Source organism: Argiope bruennichi, chromosome 4, assembly GCF_947563725.1.
Source record: "Argiope bruennichi chromosome 4, qqArgBrue1.1, whole genome shotgun sequence".
NCBI lineage: Eukaryota > Metazoa > Arthropoda > Arachnida > Araneae > Araneidae > Argiope > Argiope bruennichi.
The window spans coordinates 13,470,087-13,489,126 of NC_079154.1; positions in this window are offsets into that span (position 1 = coordinate 13,470,087).

The window sequence follows — 19,040 nt, forward strand, 5'->3', positions numbered from 1 at the left end:
TTTTATTTTAAATTTAATTAACTAATTACAATAAATTGCAAATGATATTTTCATATTATTATTTAAAATATTATGATGACTTCTAATTTTTTCATTTCTATTATTTAAAATTTATTCATAATATTATAATTTGCTGAATTTAAAATTTATGTGCATGCTATTAAAATCAAGAAAGATGATTTCCCCAGAGAAACTAAATTTATCTTTAAATAAAAGAAAAATAAATAATTAAAAGTCATGACACATTATATCAGAGAAATTTAGTGAATACTTTAGTGGAAATTTGTTACAACTCTGGTTGTAATTATGATATTTATTGCGTCAGATTGCATTTTGTTTTAGTATGCATACAGACCTTGTGAATGAAAAAAAGTTACATAACAAGATTCTTATATACTTAATAATTAATGGCACGTGATAATTAGACAAATGTCGTAAATACCTCAGGGGAAATTTTTATACCTCTGACAGTTATTATGCTACCCTCTATTATCACTGTGTCCAAATACTTGTTTTAAACAAAATCCAAATGTTTTTTTTTCTTCGATTAACAAATATTTTTTAATATATTTGATTTCCCAAACACTTAATCATATGAATATTTTGAATCTTGTATTTGTTACATTCATTCACAAGTGCTTTGTTTGAAATCATTGAATCTTGCATTTATTACTTTTAGTTCCAAGTTTTTCATTTCACATTTTTGAATTTTGCAATTATTATTATCATTTCCAAATGATTTATTTGAAATACATGAATCTTACATTTATTTACATTTCCAAAAGTTTTATATGAAACCATTCAATTTTACAAGCATTATTTTTATTTCCAAGATTTTCATTAGATATTTTTGAATCTTATATTTATGGTTTCAGTTCCAAGTGTTTAATATGAAATATTTCAATTTTACAAGTATTATTTTCATATCCAAGTTCTTTACTTGAAGTTTCGAAATTTGTGTTTTTATTTACAACTAACATACTTTACTTAAAATCATAACTATACTGATATTTCATTTGGGGTTAAATCATAAAAATATTGATATTATATTTAATAATTTAATATTTCATTTCTAATTTAATAATCTTGTTGAGTCAGATTTAGCATTTAGGAATAATATACCCAAATATACCATATACTATCTTCATTAAATTAAGTTCATCAATTCAGTTTTTACAGAAAAATGGTCAAAATAACTTTGTGAAATATACTGTTTAATTTATTATTATTTTGTTATTACTGTTGATTATTAAGGTTTTTATATAATATTTTCACAAGTATAATTCTTGATCTTTTTTATATAAAATGATTTTTTGATGTAAAATAAATATATAAAATGATCTTCTAACATAAAATGATGAATGGGATTAATGTAAAGGCAAGGGAAACTTAGGTGTCACTTTCAATATACTTTTAAATTATACTTACTCAGACATCACTGTGAAGTATGGTTGTGTGTCAATGAGCTCTTACGCAACTCCACTTTGGGCGCTAGGCGCAAAATTGTAAGGATATTTTAATATCTAATTTAATCTAAATTAATTTTCTAAATTGTTTGCCTAATTCAGCCCATGTTGGGGTCATTCCAAAATATTTTCTTATTTCCTGATCTCATTCCACTTTTAATTCAACTGAAGCTGTGTAAAAATTACTGAGCCATCAGTTGACCTTACCAAGGTGAACACGAGTATTCAAGTGACACGTGGCCGGAAATCTCTTGTTATATAAGACTAGTGATCATTTGTTTCACCCCCCCCTACCTTAGTTCTGCTTTTTGTTCCGCCCTGTGGCCGACGTGCCTTGTCCACGTCTCTGCTTGCAAATAAGTATGCCTTCTCGGAATGAATATTAAAACTAATTTAAAAATGTAATATGTCTCTTCTATGTCTTCAAACCTGCCTTCTACTTTTCAGAAATAATCTTACATATTTATATAATTTAATCATTATGCTTGACTTCAATTTATATATTTATTTATATAAATTATAGTATATATAAATATTTAGTATATATAAATATTTAGTTTAGTATATATAAAGGGACATAAATATCAATTTCTTTTTGTATATTTATATATGTTTAGATAAATGACGTTTTGTAAAGACAAAAGAAAAAATGGAAAAGACAAAACAAGTGGAATAAAGTAATATTTTATGAATATTTAAAGAGTATGTATAGCACTAATAATAAATTATTTTTCATTTTTTAATAAGCACCATAATTTTAGCTTGAAATTAAAGCGTTTAAATTACACTCTGGTGCCTAAAATTCAATTATTGCCATGAACAAATGGAGCAAAGGGTAACTAATTTAGTGTAAGTTTAATTTAATATAAATTCCACAAATGTTTTTAACTTCCCGAATAATGGAATTGTTATAGGTTATAAAAATTGTAAGCAATATATTTTATTAGTAATTCTTTTTATTGTAATTACAGTAATTATTTTTATTAGCAATGCTTTCTTTTATTAGTAATATTTTATAGTTAAAATAAACTAAGGAAACTGGATCTTTTCCGACAGTACAAAAAAAATTATAATCGACGTTCATAAAGAACACTTCTTTGATAGATTTTGATATTTTTAAAGCATACATATAGACAAGTTATACATTTAAAAATTAATTAATTTAAATTTTTAACTTAATTATCATTTTTGTCATAGTTTTCTATAGAAACTTGTAAAGATGTCTTTCGACAAGCAATTTTAATTTCAATGATCAAAAAAGTTTTTTTTTAAATTTAAGCTAATTAAATTTTTGTGTAATGCAATATATAAGGTAAATTTTAATACTTCTAAATTTCTCATTTATTTTAAATTTTATAAAAATCATACTCTTTTATCATTCAACCTTTTTTTTTAGGTATATAATCAAAAAACAAGATAAAAGAGAAATTAATTTTGAAAATCAGTTTGAAAGCAACTAAATCTTCTATGAAGAAAAGTAATTTCGTTTTTGGAGTTCGGAATTAAAATTTTATTCCTACTGTCTTCAATGAAAAGAAAAATTATATTTTGTTTGCAAACTTCGTGTATGAATGCAGTAATCAGACAATTCTAATTTAAAAGTTAAGAGAAGAACAAAATACAAAGTTAGGTAATAATAAAGTGTGTTTGGATAAGATAGATATTGTGAACATAAATTACATTAGGTAAAATAAAGAAACTTAATCTTCAGTTTCAAAGAAAAACAAGATATGATTAGGGAAACAGGATATAATTTTGGAAATCCTTGGAAATAATTTTCTAGATTTTAATAATAGTCGAACAGCGATACTTTTTTCCTTTTTAGTTTGAAGTCTTAAATGTGTTAATTTTACTTTTTTAAAGAGGGTGGGATGAAGATGAAATAATTTACAGTGTTAATTAGTTTATTAGTATGAAAATAGATAGACATTTCTTCATAACTTTCATATTTTTTTCAATGAAAATCTGAAATTTGATTTCAGAATTAATGATATCAAAATTAATGTATAATGCTTTTATGAATACAAAAGAAATAATCTAATTTCTGGAAAAAAATGAAATTTAACATTTTAATTTCAGTTTTTTAATATAGAAAAATTAGTATATATAAAAAAATTAAAATAATTCATTGCATAAAAATAAAGGTTTTATTGATAAAAAGTTGAATTTGAATTTATGTCTATGCAATTTAAGTATTTTTAGAATTAATTATAAAATTATTTCTTTTTCGAAATTAACGGATTTCAACATATTTCTTCTTACAAACGCTCATTATATTCAAAAATAGTTCAAAATAATGTCAAAAGATAGATAATATACAAAAATAAAATGGTTGATTCTATGTTTTTAATTCTTTTCAATAAATGATATAAATCCGAAACAATATTACTTACAGAAATCAACAAATACTTAATAGCATTTCACAATACAAAATAATTAAAAATTTTAAAAAAACATTTCATGTCAAATTACATGATATCCCCTTCCATTTGATCCCATATGTATTATTTAATTCAAATTCTAAAGTGAGAATTATTAAAAAATTCAATATATGATAGTAAGGAGCTATAAAATGATTTATTTTAACAATATAAATACCTAAAATCTAAAATTTGACTCGTCTGATTTAGAACTAGTACACTGAAGTTTAATAGTATCCCAGAATAATGAAAGGAAATTCGATCTTAATGCCAACTGTGAATTGGCTTTCTCTCACTCCGATTGCATTCTAAAGTCCTCTGTCGGCATTTGCACTTTGAGGGAGGGCCTATTTACTCATATATCGAATCTTATCACCAAAGGGAACGGTGCTTGCCCTCTAGAAGCAAATACACACCTTCCCTTAGAACTAGTTTATCCGTTTTACCTATTTGGAGTGATCATTCTCATAGTGCTATGCTTTAGAACAGCACATACTCAACTAACACCGATTAATGAGATAAAACGATGAACCATTTAACCAGTTATTATTAATAATCTTTCGTTAAATCACATTAAATATAACCTGTATATTGCTCGTAGAAAACTTTTATTTTTGATTATTGGTTTATTTAATATCTTTCCCAGTAAGTAGTTAACATTTCACTTCCTGCCGTTTAATCAATTCGTCCATTCTAATTAATCCTTTTCCTCCCATGTTCTTATCACTTTATTTATTATTTTCCTCATATGTTCTTACCACTTTATTTATTATTTTCCACATATGTTCTTACCACTTTATTTATTCTTTTCCTCCCATGTTCTTATCACTTTATTTATTCTTTTCCTCACATGTTCTTACCACTTTATTTATTCTTTTCCTCACATGTTCTTACCACTTTATTTATCCTTTTCCTTCCATGTTCTTATCACATTTTTTATCCTTTTTCTCCCGTGTTCTTAACACTATTTATCATTTCCCTCCCATGTTCTTATCATTTCTTTTATCATTTTCCTCCCATGTTCTTATCACTTTATTTATCCTTTCCTCCCATGTCCTTATCACTTTTTTTATCTTTTTCCTTCCATGTTCTATTCAATCATTTCATTGTGATGAGTAATTTGATTGCCAAAGAGATAATATAAGAATGCTAAATGTCCGAACGTCCAAGAAAAATCACTATCTTTATTTTACATCGAAGCTATTTTGCATAATCTTTATTTATTGTGTATACTCTGTTTAATATAGTATTTCTAATTACTTTCAACGAGTGAAACGTTTTTTTATTCCTTCGTCAAAATTAACATAATGAAATGATTTTGAGTTATTTACCCCCAATTCTCATGCTGTACTTTTGGTTCTGTTCATCATTGTTATGTTTTAGCTGTTTCAAGTGTCCAAACAGGACAAGTTCCATTAATGTTTTATAAATGTCATATTAAGTTTTCATCTAATTTATTAACTAAAACTCAGTAAAATTGATAATATACTTGCTTGTAATGTATGTAATGTAGCGATTTTTCAGTTGTACATTTCGTTTTTAAAAGGGTTTTATATTATTATAAAAAAGTTAAAAAATATTTTTTTTTTGCAAAAAAAAAAAGCAGAAAAGAAGATTTAAACTATTAACATCACTTAGAATTGTTTTACAATTTCCTCGCTATTGTTATTGAGATATAGAAAATCAAGAACATCAGTTTTAATGAGTTTAAACGTTTGTCCTAATTTCATGCTTCAAATTTTTGCGCAATTTTTGACACTATGATAAAGTGCTACTCCTTACGCAATTGTTGGTTCACACGAAGAAATTATTAATTTCTTTTAATTTTTGTGAAGATTTCAAAATTTTATACTTTTATGTAAAATGAGATATAAAATAAAAGCTCTAATAATTTTTCTTTTTAAAATGATTAATTTTTTCCCCAAGATAGATTCTATTTATATAAACACGCTTCTTCAAAAAATTTTTTCTCCAATTAAAATAAAAGCGTTCGGTTGTATAATAATAATAAAAAAATAGATATAAGAAAAACGATTTTCTGGATTTCGAAGAATCTGTATCAGTATGAAAAAGAAATGTTGAATGTTCGAAAGGTATTCAGTTGCTAATTGAGGAAAGATAATTGCTATTTCTTTTCAAATACCACCATGAACATTTACGATTCTAGTTGTTAACCTCTAACAATGGACTGTCGCTTCTTCAGTAACAAAATTGCTTTGGAACGTTTCTCATACTGAATATTTTTTACAATGGAGAAAATATTGAATATTCATTTTCCAAATTGCAAGTGAAGAAATAAAAAATGGTCATGTTGAGAAATTTTTGAAGCAATTCTTTTAGACTCTAATAACAGCTGAAAAGCGTTTTCTCGTTCGATCTAAAATATGTAAATCTTATTTTAGAAAATGAGGTAAAATGAATACTAAACCAATCAAATAGTCCATATAATAATAAGGCTATATGAGATGAATGTTTAATCTTATTCATTTTATCTATTTATCATTACTATTATCATTGCAATTGATATTAGGAATTTAGTAAGAATTGATGATTAATAAGAATAGATATATTATCGGAATAGGTGCAAAGAACGAACTGCTAATAATTGAATGCTAAATTCAAAATTTTGTTTTCCTATTCCCTAATTTAGTAAATTAGACTTTTTAGAAAAATATTAAAAATAATTGTTGTTAAAGGGTTTTGCTTTCCTTTCTCTTATTTGACTTTAGTATTTTTTTTCAATTCCATGTTTACATTACATGGCGAAAAATTATTACTTTGCTAATGAAAGCGATTAGACTATACCAACTGGACATAAAGAAAATAGAGAAATAGAAAAAAAATGATTACAAATGTGTCTCAAAATCAAAGGAAAAAAAATGAGATAATATGATATAAAAATAATAAGATAATTAACATATAATATAAATTATAAGATATATGAAATAACTCGAATAGTTTTGATCAGAATTTGAATGCGCGGTGTATATATGGAAAAGAGGAAGAAGATATAAATGAATTCTTAGAGGAGCAATCCAATTCAGTAATGAATATAAATAGAGTAAAAACGGCATCAGAGAATCTTATTTTGAGAATATCTTATATTTGAGAGAGTGAAAGTTTCCTCTTTGTTATTGAAGATAGAAAGATGAGTCAAATGAATCAATTTATTGCTTCATCATAACGAACAATTCTTGTCTCAAAAGTTTTTTATAGCCATCACCACTTAGATTTTAAGGGTCGACAATTTATCGTATACCTACTTATAAATAAGAACATTTAAAGTAGTAAATATTTAATTGCTCTCGTAAAGGATTGTAGGGTACTTAAGATCTTAATATAGAGAAAAGGGTATCTACTTTGGCCTTCGGTCTACACACAGGAATTTATCTTTCTTGTAAATTAGCTGTCATTGTTTCCCCTAAGGAAATTATAACAAACAGAATTCGAATGAATTAATATACAATGTTGTTTTAAAACAATAACTTGCAACGCAAACATACCAAATATTCCATCAATTTGAAAGAAAAATTAGTAAGTTGAAGACAAATTTTAACCTATGAAATAAATTTTATCAGTCGAATCCGTTTTTCTTTGTAGATTTATTGTAGCAGGAAAATTTTAAATATGATTAGATAAAGATCAATGCAAGTCAATATATTCTATTTAAATCAGACTTTTATGGCATATATCAATTTCAAAATTAAACAGGAACTTTTTGGAACAGGAATTTTGGAACAGGAATTTGCAATGGTATATTAAATGATCTGTTCAGTTGCTTTTTCCATACGACCATACTATAGTGTAATTGACCCCAATGAGAGAAAAAAGACTTTTTTAAAATTTATAAGGATCCTTAAGAGCAGCCGTGAAGTTATCATTTATCATGTTCCTATATAAAAGTCATTCATAAATAAAGGTATCATTATCATATATATATAAAGGTATCATTATCATATATAAAGGTATCATTAGCATATATAAAGGTATCATTAGCATATATAAAGTTATCATTATCATGTAAAAAGGTATCCTTAGCATATATAAAGGTATCCTTAGCATATATAAAGGTATTATTAGCATATATAAAGGTTATCGCATATCATGTAGATAGAGTAATAAAATAAGTTACTTCAGTCATAAAAATGTATTAAGGTACATTATTATCAGGCTATCTGCATGATATATGATAATTTTTAATGATATTGAAAGGGATTTAAGAATTCTAAAAACATTAATAACACTACAAATAAATACAGAAAGTTTTGTTTTTTTAATCATCAAAAAGGTATGTATATTTTGAAAAAATGTATGGAAATGGAAAAACCGGGCTATAATGCACCATAATCTAATTATTAAAGAAATAAAAAAATCGAACAGTGTAATAATTTTTACTGTGTAATAAAATAATAAATGTAATGGTATAAAAAGAAGCAATTCATATTTTATAAAAAAAACATATCATTTAAATATTTATATGGTAATACATTTATATAAATTCTTTAAACGTTGATTACAAGAACAAATTCCATGCAAATTACTTTGGATTTTCCTGCGCTAAATACATCAATATATTTTAAATTATTATTTGTTTCTCAGGGTTTACAATTGTACTTTTTCAAAAAGACTTGAAAAAGAATCACTTCATCTGTTTAATATGAGACAAAAGAAAAATATGAAATACTCTCTTTTAAAGAAACGTTTTCCATTCTTAAATATTAATAAATTCATTCTTTCAAAATTATTCTTACAAGGATAATAATAATTTGTTTGCTAACATAACTTTTTTAATTAAATAGGGCAAGAAATTCCTTAATATAATTCAATAAATAACGTAATCATGCATTAAATAGCATTTAATAAAATTACATGACTCTATGGCTCTAAACGTGATTCCTAAAAAAACGCTTTGATAATGAATAATATTTGGTGATCATTAATTAAAGTGGAAAACTCCTTAGATATAATTTTTAACTAACAAGCTCCATTAAGTAAAAAAAAAAAATAATAATCAAATAATCTTACGTTGAATGTGAACTGCTTAACTTAATCACTTGAAATTTCTTCTAAAAACAGTGATTAAGTACTCAGCAATAAAGATCTCACAAGCTGTGATTAAACAAGCTAAAACTGATCAGGGATTTACTTAAGCCATGTAAATAATAACTGTATGTTTTAAAATAGGCGATGCATAAAATAGAAACTTTATTCATTATCTCAGTCGGTAAACATTAAAAAAAATGCTAATAGCTTTTGTTGTATTTGGAAATTTATTTCAAAGGCATTCATTATTGTTTTATTCCATAAAATATTACAAAAGCTTAATTTGTACGCAGTTTTTTTAATAATTTCTTTGGCAGAATTCATCTTTTGATATTCATAATATTTTAAGCTTCCTTTTAAATCTCGAAACCTGGGAAACAGTACGAATTTGAATAGAAATGTTTTTATCAAAAAATAATGAATGATAATTTAACTAAGAACTTTTTAATTATATAAATAAAGTTCATAGTATAATATTAATTCTGATATTAGTATAAAAGACATCAAATCTGATTTCGAAATTCATATGGAATCTATTATAGATCACGTCTCTTGGATGGTTTCTAGTAATAAAAAATATGACAAATTGCATATAGAACTTAAATCTCTGTCTTTAGCAATGTATCTTCCTTAATTTCATAAGGGCTAAAAAGATTTACTTTTCATTTTAAATAAAATTAAATAAATAGTTTTAGACTTATTAAGGATTGCACTTATTAAATTATTCTGCGAAATTATGTATTTTATTTATTATTAAATTATAAATTCATTGGAATACATTTTAGAATTTTATTTATTACTGAAGTTCATTTTTCTTTATAAATAATTTGTATACATTTATTGCTATACATTATTTAATAATCAATTACATTTGTTTGAAAAGACGAATATGTAATCTTAAAAAAACCGTATATAAAAATTGTATCACATTAAATACATAAAATTAATTCCGTGGTAAATATGTCAGTATTAGACTGAACCAACAATAAATTTGTTTGAACAAAATGAAAGAAGAATTTGTATATCAAAAGCATTGATAAATCAAGAGCTAAAAATATGCGAAAAATAAATTATGTACAAAGGAAAATTTCTGCAGTGTTTAATATTAAAAAATGGTATATTACATGAAATAAATATTAGGAGTAATAAAGAAAAGCTAATATTTAAACAAGTATTGTAAAAGTAACGAAAGAAATTATTTATTGGTTTTGAGATACTATTGGCAATTATTTTACACCTAAAAAGTTAGAATTAACTTGCTTTTGAAGGTGCGGAGTGATTTATTACAGAAAATCCTTGGTTCAAACATTTATTACCGGATGTTATGTTATTTCGCGAGTCGGAAAAGAAAACTTAATCTCCGAATAATATTTTTATTTATTTATATTTTTAGTTCTAGAAAGCAATTGTAATTAATTAGATTTTCATTTGAGATTCTGTTAATATAAAATTTATTTGCCACAAATCTGTTACCTAGGAAACTTTTTAAAAAACATATTCGTTATTTTTTATTTCGAACTTAATTCTCTGATATATTATATATAATAGTTGAATACTTTTGCAGCTTGTTTATATATAATATTTTTTTAATTATTTTTTCGGTGCCTGGTAATCCTAATACAGTTCGATAAGCAGTTGTAATTTATGATACAGATGCATTTTAATAACATTATGATTAAAAACTATGCAAATTGTTTTTAAACTGTCTGGATTTAATTATTATGTTATATTAATGTGTGAAAATTCATTGATATAAGCAACATGCAAAAATAGTGAATGAGAAAAAAAATCCTCTGAAGACCATAACAGAATTTACTCAAATTTTTGTAGAAAATTGAATTTGTTCATTTATTTACAATAGTAAATATTTCTATCTCTTATAAGACTGTTATAATGTAATCCGCATTTTTTATGTTTTATATAATCATTTTAATAGTTTATTGCAACCATTACCCTTACCTGTGTAATTTTTCTATTTGGAATATTTTATTTCAGTTATTATATTTTAAAATTCCTGTCTTTTATTAGAAAAATACTATACATATATATTTAAATAAGCTATTTTTTTGTTTGTAAACTCTAATAATTTTTTAGAGATGGTGAATGTTATTATTTAAATTAGATACAAGATATTTCTGTGTTTGTAAACCCTAGTAAAATTTGATAAAACCTATAATTTAGAGAATAAACTCTTTTTAATAATTCCATTTAAAGTACATTGAAGTCATCTGAAATTGAATATTATTTAATTTTTACATGAAAAAAATCATAAATAGCAATGATTACAAAGACAGTGATTAAAGAAGAAATAATTTAAAAACTTAGATGATATCTCATGGAGAGAAATTTAATCATATATTTGTAGTGGAAATAGTTTTCTTCACCTAAATGGTTATTAGAATCTCATGTATCTTTTCTATATTAGATATTCTAATATTTTTCGAGCAATTACTGTTCTAGAACAGTAAAATACGAATGCCGAATTTTTCTTTGTTATACCTTATTCAGCATCTCATTACTTATTAAGCCATTCTTTTACTAAAAATCCTTGTATATATATATATATATATATATATATATATATATATATATATATACACAATGGTATTTTAAACTAATTTCAATTCAATTAATTTCCAAGGTTTTATCCTTATTTAGACCATAGTAACCTCATTCTAAACTATTCTCTTATTTCCTGATCCAATTCCACTGTCTATACTTAATTAATTCAAGAGAAGCTTTGTAAAAATTGCTGAATCGGCTGAACGTCGACAATTTCCTACGCTCCGCGTGAAGAGCTAGAAAAATGTCCAATAAGCACATTCTTTTTTAAAAGATTCCTGTGTTTCCCTTACTTGTGATTGACATGCTTCAGAAATCCTTATCAGAATCTTAAAAATATATTAGCACTGTAAAGAAATATTTTCCCTATCCATATCTCAGGTAATATAAGACCAGGGATAAAATGTTCAGGAGTTTTTTCCCCGATTTCTTTCTGTGTCGTTGTGTGTTGTCTTCTGCTTGTAAATAATGCCTGCTTCTCCAAGATGAAATAAAACTACGTCACGAAATCGGAAGTTTCTTCACTGTCTCCAAAATTCACATAAAATAATGCTTACACACACACACACACACACACACACACACACACACACACACACACACACACACACACACACACACACACACACACACACTCACACTTTATAACCTTAAACCTTTAGAAATATTTTTTTAGAGTGCCAAGCAAATTATTACATCTTCTATTGTCAATATGTGGCACCTTAATTTGATTGATTTTCGATATTAAAAGAAACTTTTCCCTCTGCTCTGGGAATACACTGCGTATAAAGCAAAGTTTAAATAACTCGTGTGAGAATGTGAGGACGATTAAGTGGAGACATTGTATAATTTTTTTTCATGATTCTGTCAAGACCAAAAGTTTTTAATATTTAAAAAAAAATTAAAACATCAATTATAGAATCCGTTATAGAATTCTAGAATGGATAATCAGTAAAAGAGTAATACTGCCTTCACTAATAAACATGGGATGCTCCAAGAACAATATTATATTCTTTCCATTCACCTAATGGAAAATATTTTTCTATAAAGGAAATCATTTTTTCATCCGGAGAAGATGTAGCTGCCAGTTATAAAGCGAGATTTTTATTTTTTTCATGATGTTTAATTTTATTCCTCATTTATATATACATTTCCAAAAACTGTGAACATTATCAGTAAATACAGTTTCTCTCCAGTAATTATGTTTAGCTTCCATTAATTTAATTATATATTAGTTTTAAAAAATCACAATATTTAAGTTTAAAATATCTTTAGCAATTTTGCAACTCTCTCTTTCTCAAATTGTCATCTTGTTGCCTTACCATTCATTGGTTTTCATTACGTTTTATGGATTTATTTATTTATTTGGAATGGAAATTGAAATTGAAAATAAATCGTTGAAGTGAATGTATCAGTAATATATTTCACAATAAATTGACTTAGACTATTATATAAATTTGATTTTAAAAACTTCAACGTCTAAGACATGCAGGATGGAATAAAGTCCAACTAGCTCTTTGAATGTTGAAGGAGCTCGAATAATTGCTTGTAAACAGGTAATTTCACGAAAAAAAAAAAATTTTCTTATCAGAAAGGATCTTATTTTTAAAAAAAATATATCAACTTTGAAGGTTGGGAAACAAATCACTGTCTCAAAGAGTTATGTCTATAAGATTTGAACTCTTTGTTGAATAAAAATTTGGTCAACAGTCTTTATTTGAGCACAAAATACTGATTTGTGCAAATGAAAACTCTGAATTCTACTTTTCCAGCCATAATGAGGTTGTACCAAACTTTAGATTTGCTGTTAGAATCCATAACGCAAAAAATTCTTTTACGATTCAGAATTTCAGATAATGTTATTAAATTTGGTTCTATTCGAAGTGCACCGAGGAACGTGTTTAAGAGGGAGTGTCAAGTGTGACGAAAGTGAATGTCAAGTGAAATGAAAAACAGTAGTTGGTTAGATTAAAGTCTGAGAATGGAAAATTCTTATGATTCAAAATAATAGCTGCAGATTTCATCAGATCGGCATGCCTATCAAAGTGGTCTATAACTCTTTGAATACCTTCAGAGTTCCTTTATAGAAATAGGGTTCTAGGATTAGGTAAATATCAATATTTTATATATGACAAACTGCTGACTAGCAGCTATAGATTAATGCAAGTTAAGATGACAAGCCTAATTACAAGAAAGAGTATTTATAATAAATTTGGGAGGTAACTAATTTAAACATAAAATAATTGCTAGGACAGCTGGCAGCTCTATTGAAATTACTTCTTATTTTTTATTACATCTTTTACATTTAATACAAACACAAGCATTCATTTTGTTTCACTCAATTCTCTTGCATTGATGAGAATAGTTGTAGCAAAACACCTCATTTTCGCAATCAATTGATGTATGATTGCAACCAGGATATTTGTAGATTTATTAATTATCACAAAATCTTGAACTTTAAACAGGTTTTCAATCAACTTCTGGAACTCGCATCATTTTTTGTATGATAAAGCACACTTCATAAACCACATTTATTTCCTGACTTCGTGCTTTAGAATTAAACGAAATTTGCAATATTCTCAGACCTTTCCCGAGACAATTATATATGAATCTTCTCTGGAATTATTATAAGTACCTTTTTCCCATATACTATTAAGCTCTTATTAGTATGCTCTTATTAGTGTGATAGGGTTTTTCTTTTCAGGGAGAGGCAACTGAAGAATTTTAGAATTTTTCTAATTGCTTGCCTTTTCTCTTTGATTCATCAAGTGCAGAAAAGAATGCGTCAAATTCACTGTGGGCCAAAATAGGCTTACAGTTTTTCAGTATAAAGCAACCTCTTAAAAAAAGGTTTAAAATTCTTTTATAATTACAACTAAAATTTAACTGCACTTGGAAGGTATGATGAAAGATTGTTAAAAGGCGTCCATTTTTAAGATCTGATGTCTTTTCCTGTGATTTAAATGAATGCATGAAGAAATAGACAGAAAATTAGGGAATTGGGGACACATTGGAGGAGATTAGTATAAAGCTTCAAAAATGATATGTGATATAGTGTTAAAGTTAAAAATGTTTTACAAAGAATCCATTAAGAAACAAGTTAGAAAAATGTTTAATTGAAATTTTTAGAAATAATAACTCTTGATGAATCATTTGTCAGCATTTAAATTATATGGATTTGCCAAAAAACCTGTTTTTAAGTTTCCCTCTACTTGTTACAATAATGCATTATTATTATTATTATTATTAATCGTTTCTGAGATATTTGCAGACAAAGAAACTAATATTTGTCTGCCAATCTGAAAAATTAGTATTATTGAAAGAATTCTTACTTAAGATAATGATATAAAATGAAACATAACAAATTTTTCCAAAAATAGTTATAGAAGACTTTTAGATAGTTAACCTATTTTTTTGATTCATATTATTACGTTGAATGAAGTCTTAATAGCAGAAGTCATAAAACTGAGATTAGGTATGTTATGGTATATAAAGATCTGAAATGGACTTTAAAAATTACAATTGAATTTTTAGATATTTCTTTATGTTTAATGAAGCCTATTTAAAAAAACCATGCTGAGGAAATATAACATTTAAGAAACTATGCTAAAATCTTGAATGCATTAGATATGAACGCACCAAAAACAATACAGAAAAGTTATGTTGAATTCAATTTAAGTCAGCAATGTTTTACAATGCGGTCTAGAATTTTAAAATATTTACCTTCTTGTCAAAGTGAGAATGCAATTAAATTGGAAACCATTTAATGGAAAAAGATATTTAATGAAATTAAATCTAAATGACTAGGTCCATTTCTCAGCCGAGTTTATTTCCATAAAAAAGAAGCTGCATTGAAATTTAATTAAAAAACTTCAAACTATTTAAATTCTTTTTTCAATATCGCATTAATCTTTTCAAAAACACCAAATGTTGAAAACAATTATTTATTCAATCATAAGGAGTTTATTAAATAGCTACTTTTTACTTCTATATTTAATAATTTTCTTTAAACTTTCCAACAACCGCTGCGTGAAATAATGAGTTCAAAATCAACAAAAGACCAGACTGCAATTCTTGAAAGAATAAGGATTGTTTTATTGTTTGTGAGGAACCAAACTTTTCGCAAGGTGAATTTAAATTCCTAAAGGAAGAAAAATAATTGTTAGTTTTGGGAAAATTAGAGTGTACATTTTGAAAATGCGTTGATTTAACTACATAAACTTCTGTTCATAGACAGAAGCTTAAGATTAGGGATTGCAATACCGGTATACCGGGATACCGAATACCGGTATTTTGAGCCATTTTACAATTTTGTAATACCGGTATTCACAAGTTTAAATACCGGTTTTTCGGTATTTACTAGAAATTTTTTAAATTGTCTCCACTATATGTTCAGGGATCGCCAACATAGCAAAACAGTATACGTTTTTGTTTTTATGCCTTCCTAACGGTCGAAATTAATTAGCTAATTAATGGCTTAATTAATTGCTTAAATCTAAATTAGCGAAACATGGATTATCCCTGAAAGAAGATATTGTATCCATAACGACTAATGGAGCAACAGTTATGAAAAAAGTTCGAAAGTTGATTGGTGCAAATCAGCAATTGTGCTATGCTCATGGAATTCAATTAGGAGTAATGGATATATTATACCAAAACAATAAAGAACAGAAGAATCCAAATACTGTGGATAATAGAAACTTCGAATTCCGACATTGAAGAGAGTAAGAGTGAGAGTGATATTGACAATGAAGATAATGACAATGTAATTGTGGAAGAAGATATTGCTAATGAGGATGAAATATTAACCCATGAAGAATTGCTTCCTACATTTATAAAGTTCGAAAAATTGTTAATATATTTAAACGTTCCCCTACAAAAAATGCCTATTACAAAAATATATACTAACTGAAAATAAAACAGAATATATATTAATAATAAATTCTAAGACACATTGGAACAGTTTACTCCTAATGATGGAACGATTTTTGAAATTTTTGAAATCCATTCCAAAAAGCAATAATCGACTTAAACCTATAAATTAATTTTTCAGATAGTGAATTCGACTTAATATCCAGAACTATATCAGCTCTACTTCCAATAAAACTGACTATTGATGCATTGTGTCGGAGAGATTCTAATTTATTATTAATTTATAATGATTTTAAAAATGAAAATGAAAAAGAAGAAAAGAAAATAATTAATTCAAATCTTATTAAGTTTATAGTAAATTTTCTTACAATTTTTTACTCACAAACCTATCCATATTCAGAAGAATTCGGTTCAGTTATCGAAGATTATGATGGCACTAATGTCGATAATGAAAATGAATTGTCTCTTGAACAAAAATTAGAATTAGCGACAAATAAAAAAAATTCAACGAACCAAAATACCAAGCACCATCAACTAGCGTAGATGCCGAAAGAGTGTTTTCGACAGCTGTTAATTTTTACACAAAATTACTTTTCAGGTGTAATGACAGTACAATTGATGCATTATGTTTTTTTAAGATCACATTTCAAAAATTTGTAATAGTACCACAGACTTAATAGTGATATTTACACTTTTTTCGTGATTTAAATAAATAAGTTGTTCTTTTACTTGTTTGTAATTCTTTATATACTGTTATAATTTATAAGCTACATATTATTTTTTGTGATATTTACAATCTCTTATAAAACTGGTAAATAAAACAAAGAAACATCTTGTTTCCTTTCTTTTTCTAAAATTTCTAATACCGGTATTAAGATCTAAAAAATACCGAATACCGGTATTGAAATTTTAGTCCGGTATTGCAATCCCTACTTAAGATGATATTTGAAACGATATTTTAATATCATGCACTATTATAACGATTTGCAAGATTGCTTTAATATCTAATATAATTTTTGGATTAATTTAATTTTACATGAGCAAAACGTAAATTGCTATTTAAAATGGAAAATAATTCTTAAAAATATATCCAACACCAACCTGTGTATCGAATAAATTAGCATTCTACATAATATAATATAAAAAAAAAATTAATAATTGAAAACAGACTTTTATTAAATGAAAACTAACCAACGGAGTAGAATGTATTTAATGTTTAAAACGTATTGTTTCTTTTCCCCCTTTGTTATTGAGAAGTTGATTTTCCCGTTAATCGCTTTAAAGGAAAAAAGTGTTTCCATTAGAGATAAATTCTTTCTTGGAAGAGCTTAACTGAAAACTAAACAATCTGGAGTTTAAATAGACTTTTGGTTGAAGAATCAATTCCATTAGAAGTACTTGAAAATGTATTGTTTTCAACTCAAATGTGAAGAAAAATCTATTATACTAGAAAATAAATTAAATACGTCAGGATAGTAATCGTAAAAACAAATTTATTTATTACGAACAGGCTGTAAATGCATTATTTTAAGTACAAATAATTATTAAACATATGTTTACACAAAATTTGAAACAAATAATTGTAGTTTAAGAAATGGAATTAAAATACTAGAAATATTAGAATCTCGTAAATTCACAATCATATTTTTAACACTCAGATTATATTTGGGATTCTCCTTATGTGCAGCTGACCACCCCCCGCCACCATTTAACATAGCAATATCGTGCGGATTATTTGTGGTCGACTGCTGTCTTCATCATAATCAATTTATATTACTGATCAATTCTCCGAACTCAGATCTGGGCTGAAGGGATTCAATAATTTTCGTCCTCCTTGCGTTGTGTGGAAAGTTTGGAGAGGGGAGGGGCAGTGCAGGTCTTCGCCATCTGATCGCGGTTCAAAATTACTAAGTCCTTCTAAGAATAATCCTAGTGTTGCTTTTAAACGGGACTTAAATATAAATAAACTAAACAATCATTTTCGTCGGTTTCATTTTACCTCAATGTCTTGAGCATAAGTAAAAGATAATTTACTGTATCTATATAGCCATTTTACCAAAAAAAAATGATAAATTTTATCTAGATTAGATAATTTCCCACTGAGGAGTGTTTTGCGCTTGGCTTCCAATTTGTGGAAAAACGAATCTACAAGTTCACAACTTTATTAAAGATACAGAGATTTCCAATTTTCTGATAATTTTTTGTTCATTAACAGCATCTAAATATTGCATATTAAAACATTAATAGGTTATTTAGCAGTCCAAGCTTGGGAAAAATATTATAAAAGGTGTAGCATTCAAAAGCAATATAAAAAAATTCCGCAAAAGATTAAGAAAGAGACTATGAAATTGCTTTTCTTACATTAAAGAATAGCGTATCACATTTATAATTATTATTCTTCTCGAAATAAATCAAACTTCTTATTGAGTTACTCGTTAAAGAGATAATTAAAATTTCTTCATAGTTCCAGCTATTAGATTGCAGAATTTCAGCTATTAGACATTTATTTATGTACATTGCCAGAGAAGTCGTGAAAAGATCCAACGATATACTTGATGGGCTTTAAGAAAAATAATTTTTATAAATTTGAAAAAAAGTTCTAAAGTACCTAATGAATACAACTAGAGAAGACTGCAGCTGAATATACAATTCCAAGCACAGAATAAGTTAAAAATAT